Source organism: Ambystoma mexicanum, chromosome 1p, assembly GCF_040938575.1.
Source record: "Ambystoma mexicanum isolate Mex_15411 chromosome 1p, UKY_AmexF1_1, whole genome shotgun sequence".
Classification (NCBI taxonomy): domain Eukaryota; kingdom Metazoa; phylum Chordata; class Amphibia; order Caudata; family Ambystomatidae; genus Ambystoma; species Ambystoma mexicanum.
The window spans coordinates 462344137-462368978 of NC_090921.1; positions in this window are offsets into that span (position 1 = coordinate 462344137).

Below are 24842 nucleotides of genomic sequence, written 5' to 3' on the forward strand. Positions count from 1 at the left end.
GATAAAACTGAATTTATCATCCTGGGCACCACCTCCAGCTTAAAGAAATTAGGCCCTGTCTACTCTTCCTTCACAATTGATGGCAACAGTATCAAAGTGGGACAAGAGGTTAAAACCTTAGGTTTTTATTTTGACTCTAACTTCTCTTTCAACAGACAGGTGAATTCCCTTGCTTCCTCCACGGCTTACACTTGCAAACTGATCCGTGCAGCCAAACCCTTTCTGTCTGACACTAGCTGCTTGACCCTGGCTAGAGCCCTCATATTGTCCCGCCTGGACTACTGCAATGCTCTTTATATTGGGTCTTCTAAAGCCACCACCAGCAAACTACAAACTCTTCAGAACAACGCCCTTAGAGCGGCTTCGGGCATCTCCAGAAGAGACCATATCACAGCACACAGCCAACAGAATAATTGGCTTTCCATCAAAGACAAAATTATCCTAAAAACCACACCCCTTACTCACAAACCTCTGAATAGCGCTGCTCCAATTCATTTGATCGACAGATTTCATAGACAGACGTCATTGAGACCCACTAGAACATTCTACAAAGACTGCCTTTCTGTCCCAATTTCAAATGTTTCACCATAGGGGGCAACAGCTTCCCAGTGAAAGCAGCTAAACTGTGGAATTCCCTACCACCAACTGCTAGAATGTATCTGTCTTATCAAAACTTCCGCTCTAAGGTTGTTTCTTGGTTAAGAAATGCAAACACATCTAGGTGTTAAGACTCTCATACTCCTGCCATCTGTTTTTATTATATCTACGTGTTTATTTGTATATATGTATATAATCCTGCTACGTCTATTACTGTGTGTATGTACTTTTTCTTATTGTTGTAACTAAGCTTTGCATATCCATGCAACTGCTGCGCCCTGTTACCCTAGGGTATGCTCGCGCATTACAAATAAAACAAACAAACAAACAAACAAACAGACCATCAAATTAATTTCACTCCTGTTTGGGATTCTTTTGTTCACATTTCTCTTTGTTATATCTCTCTGTAATGCTTTGTCATTTTGCCATCAGTTTGTAATATCTCAATAATTTGAGGTATAGCTGTTGAGAATATTAAGAGGACTGTCACATTGGCCCTGGTTTGAAAAAGACGTTGTTTACGTTGAAACACGTGTCATCACCAGAGGGCAACAGATTTCTATATAAATTTAAACTGTGAATCACAATGCAAATCTTGTGTGGAACCTTATTTCTTTCTCCATCTGTATGGAGCAAAAATAACTTGGGCGCATGAGCATAACATAAGGGTAACAATTTTTTTTTTGTTACTGTCTTTTCCCAGTGGAGTAGAGGAATCATAGGACTCCACGGTTACCCCATCTACACATGCGACCTTAATTGTATAAACACAAAGATAAAAAGGGCGCAGAGTTCTACGATATTAGTACCAAAAAATAGATTCCTCACCATCTTGCTGTAATAATTATGTCAATATTGCAAATATAAGAATATGTTTTCCTGCTGGCTGTGCCAACATATGCAAGCAATGGCCAGTAAGACTTTGAGGCTCATTACAAGTTTGCTGGTATCCTGCCGGTAATTCCGGCGGGATACCGGCAAACTGCCCCTGCCGTTACCACCGCCTGATATCCCGTATTACCAGGATATTACGAGTGGGGGGAAAACACTGTAAGTTCCCATTCCATTGAGTCCCATAGGACTCCATGGATAGGACTGCCGAAATTACTGGCACCGTTAGTACCGATGCCAGTGATTCCAGTATTTATTTGCCGGTATGAACCCGATTTACCAACAGGCCAGGCCTGTCAGTAAGTGAGTGCCCCCACCGGCAAACTTGTGTCTCCCCCGTACGGAAAGATTTCAGTGCCGGCAATACCGGCAATTTTACCAGCATTTTTTCCAGACCGGGGAAGTTGTAATGAGCCCCACCGTGGCTTGATGCCGAGACATCCCCACCTAGTGAAAGGTGAAGCCTATAAGAAATGAAAAATGTGATCTAAAGCTTTCTGAGTGGGGGGTCTCCATGAATGAGTCATCTATGACATATAGATTTATGTTTGGTAATGATATTCCAAAAATTGTAAACATGATTTTCTTCTTTGGCAGTCACCTTTTTAAAAAATATGAATAGGCATTTAGAATAAATCATCTATAAGACATAACAATGTTAAAACAAAACCTATTTTCATATGCTGCACAATAGTGATAATGACCTCGTGTACGCTGCAGAAGTGTGAGTCACTGCTGTCGGGAATGGAACCAGAGACAGCAGTGCAAACACAGACTGCCTTCAGCAGCAGCTGGCGAGCCCGCCCTCAGGCTTTACATAACTCCAGCCCCAGGATCTAAATGTGTCCTTCATTTCCACAATGCATTCAAACTTGCATTGTATGAAATCCGCAGAGCCTCTTTCACGAATCAATTATGGATGATCGTCTGGCATGATTCATTTCACGTATCTATAATTGATGCAGCTACTTGCATGGGTATGCCGTGAAATCTAGAAACATGGATTTTTACCGCGCAAATTCGATTCGACGTTGGTTCTACACACGTCTATGTTACAGCAACAGCACTATTTTTCTACAACGAAAACGAACAGCAAATATATGCACATTACCGTGGGTTCACGCTTCCGCTTCTATGAGCACATAGAATGAATGAATGACATGCAGCCAAGCTGCCAGCTAATGTTGATGATTGAACGACCCCTACAAATGTACGTTAGCAGTCTTCACAGTGATGAAGACGCATATATCCCAAAAGTAGCCTTTTCATGCAAATAAACCACACCATGAGGCTACAATTCGCAGATTCACATGCATTTCCAATGCCGTTTGATGGTGGAATCTAATAAAAGAAATTTTCACAGGAACTTAAAAAAATGGTTTTTGTGAAGTAAACATTCGCCATCAAGAAAGACATCAAGAGCTTCATTTATCTACGCGCAGGAAAAAACATTATTAGGTTGATACCACCCCACCAGCACTTGCACAGTAATTCTGTAGTTTTGAGCAGCAGTAACAGTAATTCCGAAGGAGGCGAGCATTATGCTGTACTTCTTTATTACTGTCCCCACAGCAATTTAAAGAAACTTTATATATAACTAACAAATTATTATTTTTTTTTAAAACCTTGTAACATTTTGTTTCCTCCCAGGAGACCTGGAGGTGTAGTAAACAACATAAAGTTAACACGGTTTGAAAAATGTTCATAAAATATCCAACTCCTGAAAGAAAAATGTCCCTGGACTACCAGTACCCATAGTCCTCAGGGTGTTCTGTAGTCATAGCTCCAGTACCTTAACCAATCCTGGCAAAGCTGCCCCTATAAGTTTGCCTCATCCTCCTCTCTACTCCTCTTTCGTTTTTGCTGATAACTCAGAGATAAGTGCCTTACCATATTTTGTAGTGATTTCATTGTCTAGTATACATTTTAAATAGTTACTATAACATGTACCTTATGGTGACTTATGCGCAGTACGTGGTGTTGTTAGCGCGCGCGCGTTAATTTGGAATAATGTATCTAAATATTCCCTCACGTGTAAGTCGTTGAGGAGCGTATCCACTCCACGTCAGTTATAATAACAGGCAGATAGCGGATAGATAAGGAGCAGGGCCGGAGCCGCGAGCGAAAGCACTCGCGCTAGGCTACCGGCCCCTCCCTCCTTCTGCGGCGAGTGAATAAGCCGCCGGGCTCCCGCTCGGTGGAGATAGGACCCAGCGTGAGCCAGCGGGCGCTTCGCGCCCCAGAAGCCATCGCACGCGCTCAACCGCTATTCCAGAAGATTTGGAACACGGTTGAGCGCGCAGAGAACGGAGCTTTCTCTCAGCACTCCGAACGTGCGTTGGATCACAAAGACTCCCTCCAGTGAGCATGCACGGACTTTCAGAACCCACACTTCCAGTTGGTGTTATAGCGGCTCATTTAGTCACACAGAATTAATGGTGAGGTCATATTACAGGGCACGCTATCTGGGCCAAAAAAAAAAAAAGGTTGTAGATAAGAAAGCTGAGGAGCCAGCCTTTGGGAAATATAGCACAATATACTGAGCCCAGGGAATATAAGTCGACTACTCCAGAATGGAGCTCGGAGGAATGGGTGGAAGAGCCCACACATAATGAGCAAGACCTCTCCCCGAGTTTTAAGATGGTCCTAGAGGCTCACTCTCACACGCTGTGACGCAGGGAGTGTTTCCTCTTACACAGAGACTTGACCATTTGGAGGCCATTCTGAACGCGCAGAGAGCGGAGGAGAAATCCAAGAAAAGGCCGCTCAGCCCTGGCAAAGGCACCTCAGCTAGACACCCTGAGCAGAGGGTTGATACCAGGGGCAGTAAGAAGACTCGGAAGAGTTCAGACTCTAAAACGCCCCCGAGTCACCCAGACGGGGTATATTTAAGATACAAGAGCCAGTTGACCCAGTAAAAACCCTGAAAGAAGCCTTCCTGAATAGGGCAACAGTGCCAGGCTCTCGGCCCCCGACTCCAGGGGTGTCCAATGTGGGGGAGGAACTGGATGCCGGTTACACACCGGATGAAGAAAGTGGGGAGGAAGAATTCCCATGTCCTCAGCTAATAGAATAATTCCCGGATGATGAGAATTTGGGGAACATGTTCGATCCGGATGCGATCCGGCATCCAAGATCAACGGACTGGGTACCATCACCCAGGGTAGCCAATATATGACCCTCCACATGAGAAAACCACTCGACCGAGAAGTCAGGTCGAGAATGAGGGCAGAATGCCCCAGACCCGAATTGCCCGGTAAAGTTACGGACACTCCTGATTTAGACCCTAAGATGATCACGTTTGTCACGAAGACGGCCAAAGACATACGGAAAGGGGTGGACAGAGCTTGGCGAGGTTGTCAAGACAAACTGTTGGACCTTTCCGGCCCCCTGGCTAAAATAATGGATCTGGCGGAAAGGGCAATTGATACAAACACGCCAGTAGACCCTAAAGTATTGGCGAATTGGGCCCAGCGCGCGGTCTGCTTCTAGGGAACGCGAATTGCGCCCTTTCATCTGAAAGAAGACACAGAGTACTGATGAAAATCGACGGCAAACTAAGCGACCTAGCCTCGTACGAGGTGAGGGAAGGCGCAAAGGGCATGCTCTTCGGAGAGGCGTTTGCCAAAGAAATGAGCCAATTTGTAGGTACATACTCTGCACTTGAAAAGGCCCAATCTTCTATCAGGAAAATCTTTCCCGGGCGTGTTTTTTTCCGGGACCGGTCGCCAAAGGGGTCGAGCGTCCGGTCTCTTCTCCAATCAAAGAAGACCCCAGGGCCAGAGGTCCCATTACTAGGAGTCAAGGCAACAAGATAATTTCTTTCCGGCACAAAGCCGTTTCCCAAGAAACAGGAGAGGAAGAGGAGCCTACAGGCACCAAAACACCCCGGCCGGTGAGTACAAGGGAGGTAACACACAGAATTGGGGAATTGGGGGCAGGACAGCCAGCTTTTTGCATGCATGGCGCGATTCATCCAACGATGCGTGGATTCTACATGCTGTATCCGGCTTGACTCTGGAGTTTGTAGGTGCCCCCTCTCAAACTCTAGAGCCAACGCCAATTTGCAAGGTGCAAAAAGAAGAAGTTCTGTTGCACAGCAAATTAGACAGCTTGGAGAGCAAAGGGGCGATAGAGCGAGAGACACAATGCGATCCAGGTTTCAGCAGCTATATGTTCCTGGTCCACAGAGGAGACAAAGTCAGGCCTGTAATAAACTTGAAAAGTCTGAACGAATGGGTAGTATACAGGCATTTCAAGATGGAAGGGATTCACCTTCTATGGGATCTTCTCAGGACGGGAGACTGGCTAGTCCGCCTAGATCTAAAAGATGCCTATCTTACCATCCCTATCGCAGAGCATCACCGAAAAATACCTCCGGTTCAGATGGAACGCGGAGATGTGGAGATTCACATGCCTCCCCTTCGGACTGGCTTCCGCCCCTTGGGCCTTCACCAAGCTCAAGAGGCCTTTGGCGGCTGCTGTTCGAGAAAGGGGTATAAGAATGATTATCTACCTAGACGATATTCTGATGCTAGGCCAGAGCGCATCACTCCTTCGGAGCAAGCTGCCTGGGTAAGCAACCTGGTAACCTCCCTCGGGTTCATCATCAACGAAGAAAAGTCAGATTTACATCCGGTTCAATGTATAGAGTTTCTGGGATTCGTAATAGACATGAAAAGTGCCTCTCTAGAACTACCAGCTCGGAAAGTTCGAGAGATTCGAAAAGAGCTGAAGACAGTGTTAGCGAAGGAAGTCATCTCCCTTCGCAACCTAGCCCGCGTAGTGGGCCTCTTAGCAGCCTCTATTCAGGCAATATTTCCAGGGCCTCTACACTACAGAGCCCTGCAGAGGTTGAAAATCAGACATTTGAGAGGCGGTCTGGGTTATCACCAATTGGTTTCCCTGGACCAAGACGCCATGACAGAGCTCCGGTGGTGGTTACAGAATATGGAGGCCTGGAATGGCAGAGCGATATTCGGAGACACTCCGGATCTGGTGATAGAATCGGATGCCAGCACAATAGGCTGGGGAGCCCGGTGCGGAGGACTGCAAACAGGCGGGAAATGGTCACAAGAAGAGCTCAAACTCCACATAAACTGCTTGGAGCTGTTAGCGGGTTCCTTCGCAGTGTAAGCGTTCATCCGGGACAGGGTGACCTGCTGTGTCCTTCTCAAGATGGACAACATTTCGGCGGTCCGATATGTGAACAAACTCGGAGGAACTTCCTCCAAGAAGCTCGCGGAACTAGCCAAAGATTTCTGGCATTACTGTTTGGAACAACATATATCAGTATCAGCAGAATACTTGCCAGGCGTTCAGAACACGATAGCAGACTGGAATCCACGTTATCTGGTAGACTCCAGCAATTGGAGACTTCTCCCGAGCATTTTCAGCCGCATCCACCAGCTGTGGGGGCCGTTGCATCGCAACTTGTTTGCCAGCAGGCTCAACACTCAGCTCCACGAGTTCTACAGCTGGAGGATAGACCCGGAAGCGTCAGGGACGGACGCGTTCCTTCACCAGTGGTCAGGAGCTCTCCATTATGCCTTTCCCCCATTCATCATGTTGACAAGGACAGTAGCGAAAGTGAGGAGAGAGCAAGCAGAGCTAGTGCTCATAGTCCCATTATGGAAGTCCCAGCCGTGGTTTCCAGTAGTGATGGAACTTTCTACGGATTTTCCGAGAGTGATTCCTCACGACACGAACATTCTGCAGAACCCCGACGGCCAGTGTCACCCGCTCCCAGCAGAGGGCTCGCTCATCCTACTAGAATGCCGGGTTTCAGGCAACGTTGGGAGCTGCCATGAATTTCACAGCTCGCTGCAGATTGCATCAGAAGCTCCTGGGCGCGTTCCACCATTAGGAGCTATGGTGCCGCTTGGAACCGATGGGAGACGTACTGTACGTCCATCGTTGTTCATCCCGTTTCAGCCCCTCTAGTACACCTGCTGAATTTTTTAGCAGAAAGATTCAAAGACGGTTGTGCCTATGGGACTATAGGAGTCTATAGATCCACGGTTTCTGCGGGACACGACAAGTTAGAGGGTCACCCGATAGGAGAACATCCGGCCGTAGTCCGGCTATTGAAGGGTATAAAGTTGAAGAAGCCGCCAGAGGCCAAATATTCATTTCTATGGGACGTGCGCAAAGTTTTTCAACTATTTGCGGACTGGCCAGAGAACAAGGACCTTTCTAGATCACAGTTGTCGGGCAAACTGGCTATGCTTCTCTGCCTCATAGCATGCAGAAGAGTGTCAGATGTCAAGGCCCTGGAGATAGATCGGAATATGTTCTACCCCGAAGAAGTTGCATTCAATGTGGCTAATAGGACGAAATCCAATTCGACAGTGATTTCTTATCCATACTTCCCAGACAATGCAAAGTTGTGCGTAACACAGTGCATCAAGGAGTACGAAAGAGTCACAGCACCGCTTAGACCCGCAGGAGTAACGCAGCTATTAATTGCGCGTAGAAAACCCTTCCATGCAGTAGCAACGGCCACCATAGCTAGATAGGTTAGAGAAGTCATGCAGTGGGCGTGGATAGATTTATCTCAATTAGGCGCTCATTCAGCGAGAGGCGCAATGGCATCCAGCGCATTTGCAGCAGGCGTTCCCTTACAGGACATTATGAAAGCAGCCGATTCCGTCCAATGAATGTACCTTTTAAACGTTCTATTTTAAGCCTGTGTCTCAGATTGCAGACAGAGTGATGCATAGCTTTGGACAAGCATAATGCTAGCCTTGGTCTTGTCATAGAATAAAGATTGTCCAGGCTTACAGCTCAGGCAGTCTTGATTCTATTAAAGACAAGGAGGCGAGCATTATATCCCACCATTGGGACAGAAGACAATCATGTTACTTATGATGATCATGTGTCAAGTAAGGACCCCCCTTATAATCACGTCTCCATTTATTGCAGGAGATAACCAGAAGACGTCTTGAGTACAGATAAACATCTTGGTTGTCACAAGTTGCATGGCGAAGTTCGCAAGAGGACGACATTCAGCCGAGGTTATGGAGTGATGCACAGTTGCAGTAGAAGCTCCAATGGTTTTAAGTTACCGGTTAAAGTCTCTCAAGCACAGTCTAGCGGCCAAAGAAAGAGGAGTAGAGAGGAGGACAAGGCTATCTTATAGGGGCAGCTTTGCCAGGATTGGTTAAGGTACTGGAGATAGGACTACATAACACCCTGAGGACTATGGGTACTGGTGGTCCAGAGACATTTTTCTTTCAGGAGTTGGATATTTTATGAACATTTTTCAAACCGTGTTAACTTTATGTTGTTTACTACACCTCCAGGTCTCCTGGGAGGAAACAAAATGTTACAAGGTTTAAAAACAAAAAGAAATGTGTTAGTTATATATAAAGTTTCTTTAAATTGCTGTGGGGACAGTAATAAAGAAGAAAAGCATAATGCTTGCCTCCTTGTCTTTAATAGAATCAAGACTGCCTGAGCTGTAAGCCTGGACAATCTTCATTGGTGCTATTACGCCATAATTACCATCGAAACACAACCAAACGTAATGAAGCCCTTAGTCCTCCTGTATGAGAGCCGCCTGAACCCCTGATGCAAACTATGCAGTGAGGGGGGATCAGATAAAGGGAAGTCACTACCAGTACTGCTATCATACAAAAAATAAGCATTCACAAAGCCAATACATTTGGCGTTTGCAGATTCTTCATTGCACTGTACATATATAGGTAAAAATGCAGTAAATACTTTGGCTATACTTACCCAGTAATTCCAAACATGTTTGCAAGTTAGTGTCTACAAATAACGTCAATAATAGAAATAGTAGAAAGACATCTTCATGGCGTTGTACAGCAGTCATTATGCTATATGCATAACTAATGTTATAGGTCGACGAACACTAACTTGCAGACATGTTTAACATTTAAAGTAAGCTTGGGGATTTTATGGGTGTCCTACGGTGGCAAAGGTATATGTGAGAGAAGTGAGAAGGGGTGGGCTAAGGTGGAAGGCAGTAGGCAAGGGTGAGTATGGTGAACAGGGGTGAGATAGGGTGAGTTTGGGTAGGCAAATGTGAGCGAGGGTGGGTTGGTTGCTTGAGAAAGTCAAGGGTGAGGTAGGGTGGATGTAGGGGGAGTATGGTTGAGTGGCTGGGCAGGAGTGAGTTGTGAGGAAGGTGAGGGAGTGTTGGATGGGGCAGACATGTTTAACATTTAAAGTAAGCTTGGGGATTTCATGGGTGTCCTACGGTGGCAAAGGTATATGTGAGAGAAGTGAGAAGGGTTGGGCTAAGGTGGAAGGCAGAAGGCAGTAGGCAAAGGTGAGTATGGTGAACAGGGGTGAGATAGGACGAGTGAGGGTAGGCACATGTTAGTCAGGGCGGGTGGGTTGCTTGAGAAAGTCAAGGGTGAGGTTGGGTGGGTGTAGGGGGAGTATGGTTGAGTGGCTGGGCAAGAGTGAGTTAGTTGTGAGGAAAGTGAGGGAGTGTTGGATGGTGTAGAGTGGGACAAGCTGGGAGGTGGAAAGGTGTGGGGTATGGGTGTTTGGGCAGAAAGGAGTATTGTGGAGAGGCATGAGGTAGGGTAGGTGGTTAGAGATTAGAAAGACATTGTGGAAGGTTTAGAGGGATGGGGTAAAGTGTGTTGGAAATAGACATTCATACTGAAGATGTGATCAGAGTGAATGAAGTATTTAGGGCCATACAAATATGGATGGCATCAAACTCTTTGGCTTTGAATGACTCCAAAACAGAGTTGCTTATCATTGTCACTCAACATAAACTAAAAAAGATGGACACTCGGTATAACAGTTTTGAAGTTAATGGCTGTAGTGTCTGAGACAGTTAAAACTTTAAGAGTCTATTTCGACTCTCAGCTTACACTCCTACCTCAAATCCTCCCGCGCTTATCTTGTTAGTCTTTCATGGCAGATTCGCTGATAATAGAGCAATGATTTCTGCAGTCATTGTAAATTCCAAACTGGACTCCTTCAAAATCCAATATTAGAAAGCTACAGGCGTCACAGAATAGAGCTGTCCATGCTGCATGCAGGGTTAGCCATCATTCTGAGATTTCAAATCCCCGTAGGAAGCTGCATTGGCTTCTTGTCAAGCAGTGAATACAATACAAGGGCTCTGTTATGTCGCTTAGGCCAAGCACCTTTTGTAACGCTCACCTGATTCCCGTAGAGGCGCCGGTCTTGACTGGGCGTATGCCGTATCTTCAAAGGTGATGTGTAACACACGGCTGGCTCTTTGGGCTGGACCTCTGTGCACTGTATGTCTGACTCGAAGGGTAAGATGTCTGCAGATAGAAAATATGGGATTAATGAACTGGTATATTGAATGTCTCTCTCTTCTTCCCTTTCTCTTCTCCTGTAGATCCCCAAAGGTCAACGCTCTCACCTTAGGTAAGTGAACGCCGTGCTCTCCATCTGCCTCGGGGCAGGGTGCTGTAACCAGTTTCTTCACTGGATAAGGGGAGCAGGCCTCTTGACTTCAGAGGACTGCTGTCCGTCGTTTACTGCACGAACGGTAAGTTTCGAGTAATTCTAATGTCTTTAAAAGTCTTTAGTAATGATGTCTCTTGTTTTGCAGGGTTCCGGCGATGGCGGATGACCGGCTGAAGTGAGTTGAAGATGGAGCCCGTGTGATGAATAGAAGCGCCTGGAAGCACGTAAGTAAGCGCTTGTTGCCTGCTTCACGATGCGCTCTAACTGTCTTTTTATTTTGCAGGTACAAGTTCGGAGCGGCTGCAGGGTGCCGGAATACCCACGGGGTTAGATGTGGAAAGGAGTAATGGCACGTGAGTATTAAAGTTCCCCAATGTCTTTAAACGCACCTTGTTTTGTCTTTCAGATGCGGGATGCAGCGCCGAAGGCCTCCGGAGCGTGCAAAGAGTTTTGTCTTTCAGATGCCGGAATGCAGTGCGAAGACCTCCGGAGCGCACGAAGAGTAGGTAAGCCTTTGTCTTTCAGATGCCGGAATGCAGCACGAGGCGTTGATGACAGCCGATGGACCAGGTAAGTGAAACGCTGTCACTGAAGACCGTAATGCTAACCTGTTCTTTCTTGTCTTTATAGGTGTTGCAGAAGACTGGATTCAGGATGGTAACCCTTTTTCCTTAGGCCCAGGATCAGATGCAGAAGACACGATGAGCGTTCTGCTGCAGAGGATGCAGAATAACGCAAAGCAAGATTCATCCATCGGGTGTGGTTTAAATAGCCTCCAGTAGTGCTTAGGTGTCTCCTTCCACAGCCACGCCTAGGTAAGAAAAGAGTTCCTGCTTTCCAGAAGAGTTCCAGTGTTCAGAACCTAGGGAGTGGCTCCTGCCCCACCCAACAGGAAAAGTAGTTCCAAACAGAAGAGGATCAGAGGCTCAACTGGCAGGCAAGTAAGCAGCATGGTCTGCTGCAGGTAAGTCCACCCAAGCATTATGAGCCCGGCGCTTCCAGTGCTGGGACTGGGCATATTATTGAGCCTGGTGCCACTGGCGCCAGGACTGGGTCCAAAAGGTCCCAATTGGGACTGGTTGGCCCTCGGAACCTGGGTTATGGATCTGCTTCCAAGGGAGTTGGGAAATCCCTGACCTTTTGGAAGCAGAGATCATGACAGTACCCCCCCTCAAGGCGCCTCCCAAACCGGGCTTCTCCGGGGGTTTTGGCTTGTCAGGAAATGTTCGGTGAAATCTTTTGATTAGGCGAGGAGCGTGGACATATTCAGCAGGTTCCCAGGATCTCTCTTGGGGGCCGTAGCCTTTCCAGTCAATTAGGTAAAATAGTTTAGATTTGGAGATCTTGGAGTCCAGAATGCTTTTGACTTCAAACTCGAGTTCTCCATCAACTAGGATGGGTTTTGGAGATTTAATTAGTCGGGTTTGAGGTTGCACGGGTTTTAATAGAGAGACGTGGAAGACCGGATGTATCTTCATGTGCGGGGGCAAGTCCAACTTGACCGCTACTGGGTTTACTATGGTAGTGATAGAATAGGGACCAAGGTATCTTGGGTTGAATGTGCGTTGCCCTTTTAGAGGTAGATATTTGGTGGATAACCAGTCTTGATCCCCTACTTGATATTGAGGGGCTTCCTTCCGATGTTGATCTGCTCCTTTCTTGTATTGTTCTTTAGCCCTTTGAAGGTGAGAAATAGCTTCCTTAAAGGCTTGGGTGATTGTAGAATGCAGGTAGTCTACTGCTGGTGTTTCAAGATCTTGGAGGGGATCCAACTCCGAGGTTCGAGGGTGACTGCCGTATAAAAGAAAAAACGGGGTTTTCCCAGTTCCCGAATGGACAGAGTTGTTGTAGGCATATTCGGCTATCCAAAGGATGTCTTTCCAAGTTTTTTCAGTTTGTTGCAGCATGCAGGGTAAAAACTGTTCCAGAGTTTGATTGGTCCTCTCGGTTTGTCCGTCGGTCTGAGGGTGGTGACTGGCCGATAGTCTCACATCAATTTGAGCCGACCGACAGCAACTTCGCCAAAAATGAGAAATAAATTGACTACCTCGATCCGAAATTAGAACCGAAGGAAAACCGTACAGTCGGACGATGTTTTCGAGAAATTCTCGGGCCAGAGTTGCTGCTGTTGGCAAGCCTTTGAGCGGAATGAAATGCGCCATCTTGGAGAATAAGTCCACGATTACTAGAATCGTATTGTATCCGGAGCATGGAGGTAGATCGGTGATGAAGTCCATAGAAAGCGTATGCCAAGGGCGAGGTGGGATGTCAATAGGGCGTAAGAGGCCTGCTGGTCTTTCCTTTTGACTCTTGTTTTGGGCGCATACTCCACAGGACATTATAAAGTCTCTGATATCTTTTTTCCAAGACGGCCACCAGAAGTAGCGCTTGATCTTTTCTGAGGTCTTGGCCATACCGGGATGTCCTTCCATTAAAGAATCGTGATAACAAGAGATTACTTTTTTCTGTAAATCTGTGCTGGGCAGGTATAATCGATCTTGGAAATACAATAAATTGTCCTTTACTGCAAAGTCCTTTACCTGCAGATGCCAATTCTGTATGTCTGCTGGAGTTACAAGTTGCCTGGCTTTATCCATAACTTCCTCTATGGATTGTGTGGCGATTACACCCAGAATTCTTTGTTCGGGAATGATTGGTACAGGTTTAGGGTTGATCAAATGTTCTTCCACTCCCATCCGAGAAAGGGCCTCAGCTTTACCATTTTTTGTACGAGGTCGATAGGTAATTATGAAGTCAAACTCGGCAAAGAATAATGCCCAACGGAGTTGTCTAGAGGATTGGGCTTTTGCGGTTTTCAAATATTGCAGGTTTCGGTGATCCGTAATCACAGTAACGGTGTGTCGGGCCCCCAGCAGATAATGCCGCCAAGCCTTAAAGGCAGACTTGATAGCCAGAAGTTCCTTGTCAGTAATCGTGTAGTTGATTTCAGGAGGCGAGAATTTGCGGGACCAAAATGCCACGGGATGCAACTGATTGGTTACCGGGTCCTTTTGTGATAGAACTGCCCCCATGGCAAGGCTTGAAGCATCAGTTTCCACGATGTAGGGGAGTTCGGGGCGAGGGTGTTTTAAGATTGGTGCAGAGACAAATCTAGTCTTCAAATCCTGGAAAGCTTGTTCCGCCTCGGTAGACCATTCAAAACGTTTGTTTTTCTTTAATAAGGCAGTGATGGGCTGGACTATCCGAGAAAATTCGGGGATAAACCTGCGATAAAAGTTAGCGAAGCCTAACATGCTTTGCACACCTTTTACGGAGGATGGTGATGGCCATTTGAGAACTGCATCGACCTTCTTTGAATCCATACGCACTCCGCTAGGTGATAATATGAATCCCAAGAATTCAACTTCAGTCACGTTGAAAACACATTTTTCCAACTTAGCGAAAAGTTTGTGTTGACGCAATCTTTCGAGGACCATTTTCACGTGTTTCCGATGTTCAGATTCCGATGAAGAATAAACGAGGATGTCGTCAATGTAAACAACAACACACACATCTATGAGTTCTCTGAGGACATCGTTCATAAAATATTGAAAGGCGGCCGGGGCATTGCAAAGTCCGAAGGGCATGACCTGATATTCAAATAGCCCATATTTGGTGCGGAAGGCCGTCTTCCATTCATCGCCCTCTTTTACTCGTACCAAGTGGTACCAGCTTTGTATATATGCATGCTTTTCTGACTTGGTCCAGGAGTTCAGGGATCAAAGGTAACGGATATCTATTCTTGACGGTGATCTGGTTCAGGGAGCGATAATCTATACACGTTCTAAGGTCTCCTTCCTTTTTTGGAACGAAGAACAAAGCTGAAGGAGCAGGGGACTTGGAAGGACGAATAAACCCATTTGCCAGGTATTGATCCAGGTATTGTCGAAGGTGAAGGTTCTCAGGCTCGGTGAGGGCATAAATTCTACTACAAGGAGGAGTAGATCCAGGTATCAGGTCTATCTGGCAGTCATAAGACCTATGAGGAGGTAGAGAGTTAGCCTGATCCTTCCGGAAGACATCTTGGTATTCTAGGTATTCGGGAGGTAACTGGGGAGTCTCTGAAGAAATTGCTGCCAGTGCAACACCAGGTGGAGGGTGACTAGTAGAGACACATTCTGGAAACTGGACCGTTCTTGCTCGCCAATCGATCAGAGGATTGTGTTTCTCTAACCAAGGTATTCCTAGAATAATCTGAAACTGAGGAGCCTTGATCACATCGAACACGATCTTCTCATGGTGTCCATCTTGACTTACTAGCGTCACTTCTTGAGTGGTATGCGTTACTGGTCCGGAGGCTATCTCCGTTCCATCCACCGTAGTAATGACGTCCTTTACAGCCTTGGGACAAAGAGTTAGATTCATCCTCAAAACCATTTCATGATCCACATAATTGCCGATGGCACCGCTGTCGACGTACGCTTCAATTGCATGTAATCGATCCGGATTATCAGGGCTAATGAGGACCATAGGTATCACGAAATGCGAGGTCACGGAACTGGTTTTCACGCTCGGCAAGAGGACCTCTATTCTTGTCAGGCGAGGTCGTTTCCCTGCTCAGAGTTTGTAACTTTGGTAACTGCAGCTCCTACTGCCTTCTTGGCAGGTTTCACCGGACAGTCTCGAAGAAAGTGCCCTGAGTTTCCGCAATAGAGGCATAATTGCAACTGTTTTCTCCTTTCCCGCTCCTTTTGTGTTAGAGGGCCTTTCAGGCCCCCTATTTGCATGGGTTCCCCGGAGTCTACTCCTTTGGAAGGAGTTGGCGGTTTGGAAAATACTCGAGCATCAAACTTGGAACGATCGGCCTTCCTGTTCTGCAGTCTGTGATCTATTTGAACGACTAAGTCTATATAGTCCGAACAATCTTGTGGGGGATTCACTACTTGGGCTAACACATCTTTGAGCTCTCCACTTAGACCTCTATAAAACAGCGTAATCCTTTTGTCCTCAGGCCATTGAGTTTCCACTATCAGTCTGTTGAAAGACGCAATATAAGCCAAAAGGTCTTGATTACCTTGTCGCAACGAAAGAAGCTCATTGTCCAAGGCCTGCCCCTGTGAATGTCTTGCGAACAGTTTTTCCATACTGAGCTGAAAAGCTTGAAAATCATGGAGGACCGGATCATCTTGATTTACTAGAGGGATCGACCAGTCTGCCGCATTGCCACTAAGGTACGAAAGCACGAAAGCTACTTTAGCCTGATCAGTTGGAAAGGCTGCTGGCCGGCATAAGAAATGCAACCGGCACTGATTGATAAATACTGCAAACCTCTTTGGGTCACCAGAAAATCGTTCGGGCGGAGCCAGAGGTACATTCCCAGGTAGGTTGATCTGCACTGGATTCATAGAGGATGTAGAAGGAAGATTTCCCCCAGATGCGGGTAACGGGGTCTGTCCGGCTTGTGACTGTAGCAATTGTCTAGCGAGATCATCTGTTCGCTCCTTGGAAATAATCAGTTCCCTTCTTAGAGCGTTCCTTTCCTGACGGGCTGCATGCACTTCTGCCCTTAGTTCCCCAAGTAACTGGGCTAGCTGGTCGGTATCCGAGGTTTCCATAGCGCCTGGACGGGAGTTTTGCGGTTGGCTTTGCGTTCTGTAACGCTCACCTGATTCCCGTAGAGGCGCCGGTCTTGACTGGGCGTATGCCGTATCTTCAAAGGTGATGTGTAACACACGGCTGGCTCTTTGGGCTGGACCTCTGTGCACTGTATGTCTGACTCGAAGGGTAAGATGTCTGCAGATAGAAAATATGGGATTAATAAACTGGGTTATTGAATGTCTCTCTCTTCTTCCCTTTCTCTTCTCCTGTAGAACCCCAAAGGTCAACGCTCTCACCTTAGGTAAGTGAACGCCGTGCTCTCCATCTGCCTCGGGGCAGGGTGCTGTAACCAGTTTCTTCACTGGATAAGGGGAGCAGGCCTCTTGACTTCAGAGGACTGCTGTCCGTCGTTTACTGCACGAACGGTAAGTTTCGAGTAATTCTAATGTCTTTAAAAGTCTTTAGTAATGATGTCTCTTGTTTTGCAGGGTTCCGGCGATGGCGGATGACGGGCTGAAGTGAGTTGAAGATGGAGCCCGTGTGATGAATAGAAGCGCCTGGAAGCACGTAAGTAAGCGCTTGTTGCCTGCTTCACGATGCGCTCTAACTGTCTTTTTATTTTGCAGGTACAAGTTCGGAGCGGCTGCAGGGTGCCGCAATACCCACTGGGTTAGATGTGGAAAGGAGTAATGGCACGTGAGTATTAAAGTTCCCCAATGTCTTTAAACGCACCTTGTTTTGTCTTTCAGATGCGGGATGCAGCGCCGAAGGCCTCCGGAGCGTGCAAAGAGTTGGTGAGCTTTTGTCTTTCAGATGCTGGAATGCAGTGCGAAGACCTCCGGAGCGCACGAAGAGTAGGTAAGCCTTTGTCTTTCAGATGCCGGAATGCAGCACGAGGCGTTGATGACAGCCGATGGACCAGGTAAGTGAAGCGCTGTCACTGAAGACCGTAATGCTAACCTGTTCTTTCTTGTCTTTATTAGGCCCAGGATCAGATGCAGAAGACACGATGAGCGTTCTGCTGCAGAGGATGCAGAATAACGCAAAGCAAGATTCATCCATCGGGTGTGGTTTAAATAGCCTCCAGTAGTGCTTAGGTGTCTCCTTCCACAGCCACGCCTAGGTAAGAAAAGAGTTCCTGCTTTCCAGAAGAGTTCCAGTGTTCTGAACCTAGGGAGTGGCTCCTGCCCCACCCAACAGGAAAAGTAGTTCCAAACAGAAGAGGATCAGAGGCTTAACTGGCAGGCAAGTAAGCAGCATGGTCTGCTGCAGGTAAGTCCACCCAAGCATTATGAGCCCGGCGCTTCCAGCGCTGGGACTGGGCATATTTTTGAGCCTGGTGCCACTGGCGCCAGGACTGGGTCCAAAAGGTCCCAATTGGGACTGGTTGGCCCTCGGAACCTGGGTTATGGATCTGCTTCCAAGGCAGTTGGGAAAACCCTGACCTTTTGGAAGCAGAGATCATGACACCTTTATATCTTTCTTCATGAGTCCATATAACCCCTGTCAGGCGCACTCTCAGCCCTAACAACAACATGACGCTAGCTCAACCTCATGTAATCCTAAAAAGTTTGGTGGTGCAGGTTTTAATGCCTGCCCACCTACCATCTGCAACTCACGTCCATTGGAGCTTCGAGCATGTGACTCAATGACTCAGTTTAAGAAACAGCTAAAAACACCCCTATTTGATAGGGGAATAGATTAATCTAATCACATAATTCTTCAATTTAACTTTACGGTCCCTCCTTTTCTGATTCGCCATTGTTTCTGTTCTCTGAGATAGATAGATAGATAGATAGATAGATAGATAGATAGATAGATAGATAGATAGATAGATAGATAGATAGATAGATAGATAGATAGATATGGGTAAGGAATGGTAGGTGGGAGAAGAGAGGCGTAAGGAAGGGTGGAGGATAAAAAGGGGTGAGGAAAAGTGGTTGGGGATAGAGAGGGATGATGAAGGGTGGGTGGGAGGTAGTGAGGGGTTAAGAACGGTGGATGCAGTTAGAGAGGGATGATAAAGTATCAATGCGGTGAAGTGAGGTGTGTGAAAGTATGGGTGGTGGTAGAAAGTGTAGGTGACTGTAGAAAGTGGTGGGCAAGGGTTGTAGGGGTAGAGTAGGGTGGGGTTAGAGTGGAAGTAGGGGGGAAAGGGGTATGGTGAATTGGTGGAGTGGTGTGGTGGAGTTGTATGGTGGTGGAGTGTGGCAGTGTGTAGTGGTGGGAATGTTGGGGTGTGGTGGTAGCAGGTGTGGAGTTATACAGATGTAATGATGGTGGGGTGGAGTAGGTGGATGTGGCTGGTGCAGTGACATGGACTGGTGTGGATGTGTAGAGTAAGAGTATGAAGTGGTTGTGCATGGTGGTGGTATAGAATGGTGGCATAGAGGGTGTGGAGGTGTAGGGGTGTGGATGTGGAGTGTAGAAATGTACAAGTCTTGGTGTGTGGTGGTGTTGTGGAGTTGAAGGTGGTGTGGAGTGGTGAAGAGTGGTAGTGTAGAGTGGTGGGGGGATGTGCCACTGTGTTGTGAAGAAGAACAGGTGTGGTGGTTAGGGGGCTAAAGTTGTAGGTGTGTGGTGTGGTGGGGTAGTGGTGTGGAGTGGTGGAGTAGGGTGGTGTTGTGTGGTGTGTCAGGGTGGAGTGAGGTACTGGGGTTGGGTGGTGTGGTGGTTTGGAGTGGTGGTATGGAATAATGCTGGTGTAGAGTGGTGGTGTGATGTAGAGTGGTGCTGTGGAGTGGTGCTGTTGGGTAGGGAGTAGTGGTTGAGGGATGCAAAGGTGTAGGGCTCTGGTTGTTTACAATGCAGTGGTGGTGTGGTGTGGAGTGCTTTCATGGAGTAGAAGAGTTGTGAGGTGGAGTGGTATGATGAAGTGGAGCTGGATGGTAGCATGGAGTGGTGGGTTGCAGTGGGGTGGTGGTATCATTGTATGGGGTGATGCTTGTCTGGAGTCCTGGTAAGGAATGGCAGTGAGGAATCGTGGTATAGTGGTTGGAGTGTGGTGATGGTGGGGGATATGGCGGTGGTGTGGTGGCATGGAGAGGTGGTGCAGTGTCATAGAGTGAAGTGCATAAAGGTGTATTGGTGAGGAATGCTATAGAGTGGTTGTGACAAACAATGCTGGTGTAGAGTGGTGTTGTGAAATGAGGTTGAGGAGTGGTGGTGGTGTAAAGTGTTGGTGTGGTGTGATGGTGGGACTTGCAGGTGTGTAGTGGTGGTGTAGTGTTTAGGCATTTGGAAGTGTAGAGGTTCTGATATAGGGGTGTGACGGTGCAGTCGTCTGGGGTGTAGTGGTGCAGAATGGTAAGGTAAAATGATGGTAGAGTGGAGTGCTGGGATACAGTGGTGGTGGTGCATGGTGGTAATATGGATTGTAGACAGGGTGGTTTGGGTGTGTGGGTTTAGGAATGTAGTGGTGGAGGGGTGAAGTGGTTTGGTGTGGTGGTGTAGAGTGATGATATGGAGTGGTTGTTGTGTGACTTGCTTATGGTGTTCAATGGGAGTGTGGAGGTTCAGGACTGTGGATGAGTAAGGGTGTGGATGGGTGGGGGTGTGATGGGGTGGAGTGCTGTTGGTGTGTAGTGGTGGGTTGCACTGGTGGTGGTGTGGAATGGTGTGGTGGGGAAGGGAGTCATGGAGGTTGCAGTGTGGAGGTGTTGGGGTATTAATGTGGCACTGGGGGTATTTCTATTTGTATTTATTGGAACCACAGGGATGTCAATTCTGAACAGGAATAACTTATATTAACACATTTACAGATGTCGGAGGCATTAGCATGAAGGGTGTCTGTACAATAGCATAAAGATGAGAACAAGCAGTGAGCCAGTTCATAATGGTGTAAAATATGTGGACATATACAAGGGACACAATAAAACAAACAGAAGGGAAATGTATATAAGAAAACAGGTTACTTACAAAGGTAACATTAATCTAAGGGGACAAGTGCTTCAAACTAAAGAGAAATTAAATATTATAATTAAATATATACAATTACTTTATTAAACATCACTGGAGGCAGTGGTGGAGTCTCCCTCTTTAGCAAGTAAGTGAAGTTTAAGCTTAGCCTAGAGTGTTGGTACAGTGTGGTGTGGAGGTGGTGTAGTGTGGTGGTTGGGAGGTGGTGTAGAGTGATGTGTGGAGTAGGGGTGTGGACTTGCAAGGGCGTGTAGGGTTACACTTGTGGAGTAGAGAGGGTGTGTGGATGTGCAAAGTTGTGGAAGGTTATGGGGGTGTGGTGGTGTAGAATGGTGATGTGGAGTAGTTTGGAGCTGTGTTGAGGAGTGAGGGTATGTTGGTTGGGGTGTGGAAGTGTACAAGTATGATGGTGGTATGGTTGTGGTTATGTGAAGTGTCGGTGTGGAGTGAGGGTGTAATGTCGTGGTGTGAAGAGGTGTGGTGGTGGGGAGTTGGTTTGGCATGGTCCAATTATGGAGTGGTGGTCTGGGGAGGTGTGAGGTGTGATCGCTGATGGGAAAACGACTGAAATAAAGAATCATAGCAGGCCCTCCACCTTTGTTGGACTGCTCTGTGGCCTGTGGAATGACGGTGGTGGGCTGAGGTGTTGGTGGGACTTGAGTTATTATGCCCAATAGGGCTGTGCAGGCTGAGCATTTGTCTGGGTATTTCCTCCAGTGGGTGGCCTGAGGGGATGTGGTACTGCTGCAGTGATTTCACCATCAGTGGGTGGTGGGAGCTTACAAGGGTAGGGGTGGGAGGGTCACACATGGTTTTGACAAAAGCACTCTAGCAAAGGGGGAGAGGTGGCACAGTTATGACCATAGAACAGGAGGATGGCAGTGATGAGATGCGGGGGTTGAGGAGAAGAAGTCGCAGGGATCAACGCTGAACAACAGCGGTGTGCTGGGATTGGAGCAGTTGGAAGCAGGCACAGGACTGAGCAGAAGCAAAGGAAGTATCACTGCTCACCAAAACAGAATGGAAATATGGGACAACTCTGGAATTTTGAAATTAATATAAAACCTCAGCATGTTGTTTTAAATGGTGGAGGGTCCCTTAAATCAACAAATTCTGCTTTTTCCATTTCATTCCACTAGCGTTGACATTTGCCATGCTAATCAGATATTCTGGTTTCCAGTACTCCTTCTTTCCCTCTTCTGTGTAGTAATTGTGCCATAGCTCAGGAGACTCAGGAGACAAGAGAAGAGGATCGAAAACCTATAAAGATCCACTGAACATAGGTTGAGAACCAAGAGGCTCACTTCCGAAATTGAAGGTGACCATTATTCCAGATTCTGCCATGGCACACCAAAAGGAAACAACCAGCAACTCTGTAAAAAGGCTGAAAGAGCAAGATCAGCAAAGGTGGGCCCGGATTCCTGAGGCCCTTGCGAATCAATCTCAAAGATATCCATCCACAGATTTACAAACTTGCCAGCCAAAAAAAGACAACTTGGAAGAACGGCCCCTAGTGTCAAGCTTACTATTCATGGGGTCATGGAACACCAGGGGCTTTAACTACCTGACAGCTCCTAGTGACGTCAATTTAGGAAACTTTGACATCTTGTGTCTCCAAGAGACCTGGCTCATGGAAAAAACCCATCTGGATGGCTATGAAATTTTCATTTCACGTGCCATAAAGGGCTCGAAAGGACTCCCAATTTCTGGCCTTATAACAGCACTATGATCTGGTAGCGAAATACATTTCAACAAGACATTGACTTCAAACCAATTTTTCCTACTCATTAAATGGAGATACCCGGTAATTCGAGCAGATGACAACTCGGGAGATACCATGACGATCATTAACACATACTGGAACCCGCTGGCCATGAGCAATGAGAAATTCCTTACGATGGCAGAAAACGTAATTGACGAGGTGAACATAGATTACCAACCAAAGTACACAATCATTTGTGGCGACTTAAATGCAACCTGCCCAATACATCCTGGAAGTAAGAATCGACTTAAAAAGCAATCAGATAGAGTTGAGAGAGGAACCCTATGGTCATCTTAAATGGATTTTCGAGACCTCCACAATCTCCACACGACGCCAGAGCAAAATCCACCATTAATACCGACTTGGGAGAGAGACGGACAAAACGCGATCATCGACTACATTTTTGTGTCTAGAGAACGTCTCCTTCTTTCAAAGTAATACGAACAAAACATAGCGATTATAACCTGTTAACAACAACATGGAAGACTGAAAGAGAAACACAAACTATACAGCTATTGGTGATTCCAGAAACGACTATTGGAGATCCAATGGTCGATTACCAGCCCCTCCTAACCCTGTACCGTTCATAGAATAAAAGAAAAAGAAAAGGGAACAAAAGACACTCTAAAGCCAACTTCCCCCATCTACGATAGATTCCTAGTTGACATAAGGAGAAAACTAAGGGCTGTAAGACGCATAGCAACACCAAGGAAGATATATAAAAGGCTAAGTATGCAGCAGTGGCATATAAAAGATGTCTGACAGCCCATCGACTCCAAATGTATCAAGCAGACTCTGAACAAATGCTCAGAGTAATTTGTGGTAGGAAATCGAGAGACTTCTGGTCCCTAATAAAAGCAACAGCCAAGGACACCAATGATTCCCTACAGCACAATGTAGGAGAAAAATCATGGGTGGAGCATTTTTTGGCTTTGTTTAAAAAATCAGCTGGGGTAACATGCCCCACACGAGAGAAGGCACCAACGACCTGGGATGTACCCCACGATGTGGAAACAATCCTGGAGAAGATTACCAAATTAAACAACTCAAGGGCGCTAGGCCCCGACTGGATCACCAAAACCGACCTTAAAGAGCATCCAAATGAATGGGCCATTTTCATCCATGAGGTGCTGAAAAAATCTACACAAACGAGATCAATTCCAGCATCATGGAAGACTTCAACGGTAGTGCCCATTTACAAGAAGGGCTTGAAAGAGAACCCTATGAACTACCGTCTGATTGCCTTACTAGACGTAATCTGCAAGGTTTCCAGCTCATTGCTATTGGATCACTTTCAAACGTGGGTAAGAACGGCGGGCTTTGCAGACCCATTTCAGGCAAGCTTTGTAAAGGACACAGGAACAACTGCAAGTGCTTTGAAGGGGAAGACCATGGAAGGTAGTCCCAGGATATTTGTCGCTTTTATTGACCTGGTTCAAGCTTTTGACCAGGTCAATTGCAAGATTTTATGGGAAAAATGGTCAGACTGGAGGTGTCCAACAGTGATCCTGGAGCCCACACCAACACATCAATGAGGGTGCAGTAGAATCATGCGGGCTTGCTATCTGCAGAAATTAAAACAGCAAGAGGAGTGAATTAGGGCTGTCCACTTGTACCTGCACTATTTAACTCCTACTTAGGAGACTTCCAATATTCTGAATAAGAATTCAGATCTTTTCCACCAGCAATTGGAGGAGTCAAAGTTACACGCCTCCTTTATGCAGAGGATTTGATCCTGTTGGATCAGACAGCAGTCAGCCGCCAGCAACAATTAGACAGTCTTGCTAAAGACATCAAGAGATAACTTGGAGATAAACAAAGACAAAACTAAAGTCATGTCTTTCGAAATATCAGTCAAAAGAACTGGAAAACTCCATTGGCACCTGGAGGGATCAAAAATGGAACAGGTAAAGGAATGTGAATACCTCGGCGTGACACTGAATAACAGCATAGTAGAATTTCCGACGCAAGACGTCCTCTTCAAGAAGATCAAAAAGCTAGCTGCCCAAGCAAAGGCGGTCGACAGAAAATGTGGTCGTTTTTCCATTATACTGATTTGAAACTTTTATAAGGCGAAGGTAATCCCCTCATGGCTGTATGGAGCGGAGGCAATGCCAAAAATCCCTGACAAAATATGCCCGAGGTTAGAAGGATATTTCTGGTGTTGTGTCCTAGGGCTTCCTACATCAACACGAATGGCCTCCATTCGTCATGTGTTGAGCTTGTGTTCACTTCACTCAACTGTCGACAGAAACAGTCTAATGCTATACAGAAAGACAATTCGAGCAAAGCGGACAGAAAATGTTAACATCATTTACAGCGAACTCAAGAGGGGAAACAACAAGCTGCTAACGAATTGGTCAAACAAAAACAAACACAAACTGGAAGAGATTGGCTGCACAGAAGAGGACCTCAGGAGAAACACAACAAAAGGGAAGAAAAAATTGGAGGAATGGGACTGGATAGAGACACTCGAAACAGCGTCTAAAAACAAACTGACAACCAGTTTACCAATTAACAAAAAAGAAGCTAAACCAGCTCCCAGAGTACATGAACAAGTTCCCAAACAAAATTCTTCGAAACACCTTCTTGAGGGCACGCCTGAATTTACTTCAGACCACGAAATGATGGCAATAAGAGGAAAGTCTACGTCAAAAAGGTGTTGATACTGTGAAAACACAGATCAAGTTTAAACCGCAAGACACCTGTT